The sequence below is a fragment of the Leptinotarsa decemlineata genome, unplaced genomic scaffold, assembly GCF_025532065.1.
Source record: "Leptinotarsa decemlineata unplaced genomic scaffold, Ldec_3_MD MMD2_tig00000157_RagTag_RagTag, whole genome shotgun sequence".
NCBI lineage: Eukaryota > Metazoa > Arthropoda > Insecta > Coleoptera > Chrysomelidae > Leptinotarsa > Leptinotarsa decemlineata.
In genome coordinates this window covers 412,820-419,379 of record NW_027412543.1, presented here as the reverse complement: position 1 = coordinate 419,379, position 6,560 = coordinate 412,820, and positions in this window count along the sequence as shown.

Sequence of the window (6,560 nt, the reverse complement as noted above, 5' to 3'; positions counted from 1 at the left end):
TAACACAATTTTGGCGCCCAACGTGGGGCCCGAAATGAGTTGAAAAGCTACAGGTTTTGTCTTAAATACCTATAGGTCGTATAATAAAAATAATATATATATATATTTATATGTGTATATATATACATATGTATTATATGTCTATATATGTGTATATATTCGGTTGTGGAAGGTTGTGTCACTATTTTCAATAGAAGATTGGTTATTGTTGAATTGTAATTCACACTAGGACTCAGAATGGATGTCAATAAACTTTTGAAGGATGAGGTTAAGTATGAATTGCTTGTTAGAGGGTTCTCAGGGCTTCAGATAGAAACTGTTACATCCATGCGGCGTCTGTTACAAGAAATCATCAGAACAGATACATTTGGGGATATTGTTACAGATGCTGGCTACAACCCGGTTCCGTTAGATGAAATTAAAATTATTACAAAAAAAACGGAAAGTTTAGAACAGTTCGTAGATAGTTGGCGTAATAGTGGTAAGGAAAAAGGGGATGAAGTTGTTGATACGAAACTAAAACATTTGTAGAGTACAACGACTCAAATTAGAAGATAAGCCTGAGAATAGAGTTCTTTGTAGCGCTGTTTCAAACATAATGGCTCGACTTGAAGCCATAGAGGTGGACGCCGATAAAATCCAACAAGCACTTCAGATGGAGTTTTTGGCTCGTAGCAGGGGTAATGCACTCTCGCAACTACCTAGTGAACCTACTAACTCTAGCACTAGTACTATTATAACTAATATTCACAAACATCAATTTGAACCTAGGAAATGGGAAGTTCACTTCACTGGCGAAGGAGGTCTTAGTGTATCTGCTTTTTTGGAGATTGTTGAAGAGAAAAGGCGAGCAAGCAATATTTCCCATGGCGAACTTCTGACTTGTGTTAGCGATCTTTTACAGGGTGTCGCAGCCATTTGGTATCGTTCAGTTCAGAATGGCATTAAGTCTTGGAAGGATTTTGAAAGTTTGTTAAGGGAACAATTTCAACCCTTTAACTATGAACAAGAACTTTGGGCCGAGATCAAAAGTAGAACGCAGGGTCTAGAGGAGCGTGTAGGTATATATTTTGCTGTTATGGATAACCTGTTCAAACGCCTACCTACGATCCCTACAGAAGATCAAAGGCTGAACATTTTGCAGTAAAATATACACCCCTATTTTATTCATAATCTAGGTCTTGCCTCATATAGTACCGTCGAAGAATTATTGAAATTCTGTAAGAAATTGGAGGTGAATCGGGATATGGCGGGTAAATGTGAACCTCCTCCCACTCAACGAGATAATTTACTTGAGCCGGACTTGGCTTATCGAGGTGATTCTTGTATTAGTATCCCTGGTCCTTCTAGGAGGTTGATGGCTGTAGAGCATCGGAGTAAGTGTTGGAATTGTCTAGAAGAAGGACATCGGTTCTCGACCTGTTCTAAAAGTAGAATTAGGAGATTTTGCTTTGGCTGCGGACGAGATGGCGTCATAAGAGCTCAGTGCCCAAGGTGTTCGGGAAACGGTCATGGCGACGAAGCTACCGGACGTTACAGGCTAATCCCGGTAGATCTTTCATGGCCGGTTTGGCTGGACACGGTTAAAACCGCTTTTCAAAAACCTAGAGTAGACTATCTTTTAAGTGAAGTATCTGGAGATCCAAGACCGTATGTAGAAGTATATATTTTTGGAGTTCGGTTTGTGTGTTTGTTGGATTCGGGTGCATCCCAGACAGTTATAGGCCGACAGGGTTGGCAAAAACTGCAACAAATGGGCATAATGAATTTGACTAACAAATTATCCGTTTCCGTCATAATGGCAAATGGAGCTTCATGTAAGGCTATCGGCATGGTGAGTCTACCTATTGACTTGCAGGGTAAAGTGAAGGTCATCAACTGTCTAGTCGTACCAGAGGTGGATATGGGCATTATTTTAGGCATTGATTTTTGGAAATCTATGGGAGTCGTTCCATCCTTCTCTTCAGGATGTTGGGAGTTTGAGCAGTCCGGGTTGCACGGTATTTTAACGAAGGAATTATTATCTCCAGATCAGACGGAGCTTTTGAATCAGTTAGTTAAAGAAAGTTTTGAGAAAATGGGTACCGAGTTGGGTTGCGCCAAAGGGGTGGAACATAAAATAGATACTGGAGATCACACTCCGATTAGACAACGGTACTATGCGATATCTCAGTACATGCAGAAGATCATGTATGACGAATTGGATCGTATGTTAGAGTTAGGAGTAGTTCAGCCATCGTCCTCGGCTTGGTCATCACCGGTAGTATTGGTGAAGAAGCCGGATAATAAGTATAGATTTTGTGTGGATTACAGGGCCCTAAATAAAGTAACTGAGAGGGACGCTTATGCAATTCCGTATATTTCAATGATATTAGATCGCCTTCGAGATAGTAAATTTTTGTCATCAATAGATCCCAAGAGTGCATATTGGCAGATAAAGCTTGAGAAAACTAGTAGGGACAAAACTGCCTTTATTGTTCCGGGGCGTGGCTTATTCGAATTTACCAGAATGTCATTTGGGTTACACAATGCGCCTGCAACGTGGCAGAGATTTGCGGAAAATACTCTGGGGCACGATTTGGAACCGTTCTGCTTCATTTACTTGGACGATATTATCATAGCCACCCCTGACTTTGAGACACATGCTATTGTGTTGCGGAAAGTATTTGAGAGGTTGATTAATGCAGGGCTAACGGTAAATCAGGAAAAGTGTGAATTTGTGAAACCTCAACTAAAATAATTAGGTTATGTGGTTGACCAAAATGGTTTGAGAGTAGACCCGGAAAAGGTTGAGGCAGTTGTTAATTTCCCTACCCCTTCTAAAGTAAAAGAAGTGCGTCGGTTCCTCGGACTCACTTCATGGTACCGAAGGTTTGTTCCAAATTTTTCAGCGAGAGTTGCTCCATTAACAGATCTAACTAAGAAAAATAAACGGTTCATATGGAACGAAGAAACTGAGGCAGCTTTCACCGATCTTAAACAATGTTTGGTAACTGCACCTATACTAACTTGTCCCGACTTCGGCCGTCCCTTCATTGTCCAGACGGATGCCAGTCAAAAGGCCTTGGGTGCCGTATCAGTTCAGGAGTTTGAGGAAGGAGAGAAAGTTATTGCTTATGCCAGCAGGACTTTGAACTCTTGCGAAACCAAGTACTGTGCAACAGAGCTGGAATGCTTGGCTGTCATCTGGGCAATAAAAAAGTTTCGCTGTTATTTGGAAGGGGTCCATTTTCAGGTTGTTAGCGACCACGCCAGTCTCAAGTGGCTAGCTAACTTGAAAGAACCATCTGGGAGGCTTGGACGTTGGGTATTGCAACTCCAAGCCTACGATTTTGAAGTGGTGCATAGGAAGGTAAATATCATCAAGTCCCAGATGCGTTATCGCGAGTAGTTACTCAGTTAGATCTGATCGATGTTAACAGTAGGGATCTCGATCCATGGTATTGGCGGCAGCTGGAAAATGTTGAGACCACACCTGATCGGTATCCATTATGGAAAATCGAGTCAGGTAAGCTCTTCAAGTATGTGTCGAGTAGAGGATCTCACTTAGAGGAGACTTTTGAATGGAAACTAGTGGTGCCAAGGACAAAGAGAGAAGAGGTACTCATTGAGTGTCACGATGACGTTACGGCAGGGCACTTAGGTATTTCCAAAACTTCACAGAGAGTTGCCCAAACTTATTATTGGCCGGGTATGAAGAAAGAAGTTGCGAAATATGTTCGAAGTTGCGAAGTTTGTCAAGCTCAGAAACCAGAGCAGAGGGCTCCAGTTGGTGTTATGGGTACAAGGAAGGTGACTCGACCTTGGCAAGTTGTGTGCACTGACATCATGGGACCGTTCCCTTTAACTTCTCACAGAAATAGGTTTTTGTTGGTTGTAGCCGATGTCTTCACGAAATATTCCTTATTATTTTCTCTCAAAACAGCTAAGATGGCTGTTATTCAACGCCATATTGAAAATGACGTTTTTATGGTCTACGGGGTTCCCGAATATCTGCTGTGTGATAATGGTAGACAGTATGTAGGTAAATCATTCAGAAGTATGGTTAAGGGATACAACTGTACTATGATTCTCAACCCTCTTTATCATCCGCAGAGTAATCCTACCGAGAGGATAAATCGGGTACTCAAAACTATGATCAGATCCTACGTAGGAGACAATCATCGGAATTGGGACCTACACTTGCCTAAGCTAGGTTTCGCCCTTCGGACCGCAGACCATGAGGTTACAGGCTATACACCGGCTTATCTCAATTTTGGGAGGGAGTTGAATCTCTCAGGGAAATCTCCACATGATTCAACGCCATTGGAAGGTTCACCAGCATTTGAGGTCGATGAAAGGAGTGCTTTAGCCAAACAAGTTGAAGAACTAGAAGGCGTTCGTAATGGTGTGAAAAGTAGATTAAATTCGGCTTATAAGAAAAGCGCGGTCAGGTATAATTTGCGAAGAAGACCTGTGACCTATGGTAGGGGAAACACGGTTATGGTAAGAAATCATGTTTTATCGGATGCAGGTAATTATTTTGCCGCCAAATTGGCACCCAAGTTTATCAAGGCTAGGATTCGTCAGAAAATATCGAACAATGTATATAGATTAGAATCCGTTCATGATCAGAAACTATTGGGCGATTTTCATGTATGTGACATGAAGCCATTCATTGAGAGAAAGTAATGACTCAGACCCTGCGGGACGGGGCTTTATAATACCCTCGCGGTGAGACGCTGCCTTAATGCCCTCTAGTAACGTATTTGTCAAATCAAACTACCTGTCGGATCCGATGAGGTATTTACTGTAAGAGTGTAATGTAAGAGATTGTTCTAGCTTGGTACCTGGTTAAGTTGAGAGAGAAATAATTGAAGCAGATTAGCTTTTAGTTTTCGTATAGGTAGGTTGCAAGGGTATACATAACAGAGAATTTTGATACAGTTTTTATTCTACTTATAATATTTTCCGTAATTTATAGTAACGTGTTGCTTGATGAATTATTAAGGTGTAGTTGTACAATGGTGCTTTACTGTGTAACTCAGAAGGTCTTGATTCTTGTCGAACCTTTGACATGGAGATACCACATGTTAGTAGTATGGTCAGGGTTATTGTCCTGTACATAGTTAAAGATAGTTGAATTATCGGTTGGGCATAACTGGTAAATTTCATGGAAATTTCTGGAAGTAAGGGGGGAGTGTTACGGTTTGGATGGTCCACCCCGTAACTTCAAAAACTAAATTGGTCCGATAAGCCGTTCGCCGTTCGCTCGCAATTCGTTCAAGTGGAGAATTCGTTCCTTGAAAATAAAAAGGGAAAAAAAGCGAAAAGCTGATCTAGGTTTTGATAAACAAGTTCTCTTCTGGTCGTGTGTATGTGTTGGTATTTCGAAATTGTACCTTCTTCTCTATTGTGCAATAAGATTTGGAGTAATGTAAACTTATTTACTTAATTTACAAGAATAGGGAAGGGCACTGAAGTGAGAACTCGAGTAGGAACGTTATGTAGGAGTAGAATGTGGCTTATTATAGTTATTTGAGTGCTTCAACGTTAAGAAGGAATTGGTTATCATCGTTGTCTCTGCTCCTGGTTGTGGAAGAGTCTAATATCTGTGGAGTGAAGTATTTCAAAGCGATATTAGGAAGAACTTTTCGCCAATAATATTCACTACAAGGTGGATAAAATACTGTGTAAGCAGTTGGGGCTTTTCCTTTGTTACTTATTTTGGATACAAGAGGTTTTGTGGACGTGAGGACCCTCAAGAGGTAACTCAATACGTATTCAAGAACAACTGGTGAGTGACTTTATTTTTTTGTGCAATTTATAGGGTTCCAGTGAGGGGGCCACTATTCCTGATTGAACTTGATGTGGAAGTTAATGAAGTAGCCATTTGCTTCTACATGCAATATTGCTGTCTTTGGCAAGTGAAATCAGTAGCTCTCAACTCAATTTCCCGACTGAATTCTCCGGAGAAAACTGTAGAATTTGTAGTTGTTAGGAGTGCTGACTTATTCAAATTGCAAGTTTTGAAATGGTCTTCCAGCTCTATTGAATTATTAGTCGATACCATTTTATTTAAGGCTCTGATCCGTTAATTTAAGCAAGAACAATACAAATAAAATAGGGATTTTGAAGAGAATTTCAATGACGTTCTTATTTAAAAAAAATTGTATTATGTGTTTTGTTCCTAAGGTAATGTGTAAGCGACAACGTGACGTCACTGCGGCGCGTTAACTGAGTTTGTTTTGCTTTTTGTTGTTGTTATGAGTTAATATATATTAGATGTTGAGGGGCAGCCCTTTCTTTTGTGTGAATTGATTATTTAGTAATTTGTACCGATACGCGTAATCCTGATTATTATTGTAATATAATTGTTAATCATCTTTATATCGTTCCGATTTGTCTGTTCATACCCAGTCACCCTGGGCAATCTACTAGTTAAGACTGGCTCATTGATAACTAGTGGCGCCCATTAAAATCAACTCAGGAAAATCTAATAAAATTGATCTCGTGGACCCACCCCGACCGACACTTGAGCTTGGGTACGAGTTCACGCACCTCAGCTATTGGACAGATGA